The sequence below is a fragment of the Lipotes vexillifer genome, unplaced genomic scaffold (assembly GCF_000442215.2).
Source record: "Lipotes vexillifer unplaced genomic scaffold, Lipotes_vexillifer_v1.1 scaffold124, whole genome shotgun sequence".
NCBI classification, from domain to species: domain Eukaryota; kingdom Metazoa; phylum Chordata; class Mammalia; order Artiodactyla; family Lipotidae; genus Lipotes; species Lipotes vexillifer.
Window position 1 is genome coordinate 499247 of NW_006771308.1, and position 1190 is coordinate 500436.

The following is a 1190-nucleotide window of genomic DNA, read 5'->3' on the forward strand; positions in this document are numbered from 1 at the left end:
GCTCTATAACTCTGTTCTCTCCAACCCATATAACTTATAGCTATCTGTGTGTTTTTAAATTACTTTTGGCTTCTAAGTATTAAGTACTATATCATAGCTATGTGAACCTACTCACTGAGCCTTTTACTATTAACCCAAGCAAAATTAGATGTTAAAATTTGAAATTTTTCTTTTGTGTTCCCTAATTTTACATCTGGCTCCACCTTCATAAAAAAGACTGTATTGGGCTTCCCTGGCACAGTGGTTAAGAATCCTCCTGCCAATGCAGGGGACATGGTTTCGAGCCCTGGTCCAGGAAGATCCCACATGCCGCGGAGCACCTAAGCCCGTGTGCCACAACTACTGAGCCTGCGCTCTAGAGCCTGCAAGCCACAACTACTGAGCCCATGTGCCACAACTATTGAAGCCCACGTGCCTAGAGCCCGTGTTCCAGAACAAAGAGAAGCCACCACAATAAGAAGCCTCCGCACCGCAACAAAGAGTAGCCCCCACTCACCGCAACTAGAGGACTTCCCTGGTCAGTAAAAGCCCATGCGCAGCAACAAAGACCCAACGCAGCCAAAAAAAGAGACTGTATTAAGTGTTTCTCTGTGCATGACCTTATGCTAGGAACTGAGTTATAAAGATGTTATTTTTGATGTCAAGGAATATCTAATTTAAAAACCACAACACTGAGGACAAAGGAGCATCTAGCAACAAGTCTGGATCTCAGTGCCTGCCAGGTACTGAAGGCCTCTTGTGGGAGGTCAGGAAAGGGGGGCTCTGAGGAATTCTGGGTTTCAAGAGGCTGGAGCCGGTGTAGTATTGTGCTCCTCAGAGAGAAGCTCTGTGGAGGAAATGGGATTCTGGAAGCTTTTCAAACTGAAGTGGTGAGGTTTGGGGTCTGCCAGAGAGAGAACATTTCAAGATCTGGGATCTAAATCAGAAAAGATTATTTTTCCTGATAAAGGTGGAAACAGAACCATCTAATGTTTTACAGATTGAAAATATGTCAGATTCAGAATAAACAGGAATGATAGTAACTTAGGAAAGGCAGGTCTTAGCAAATGACAGCGCAAACAAGCAATGAGAGGGTGGAGGATTAAGGCTGAGCCCTTGGACACACCGAAATGCTTACATGAGAAAATGCAATTACTTTCAGGTGCACTAGACCTAATTAGGTCCCCTTATTGCTTTTAATAACAACCGCT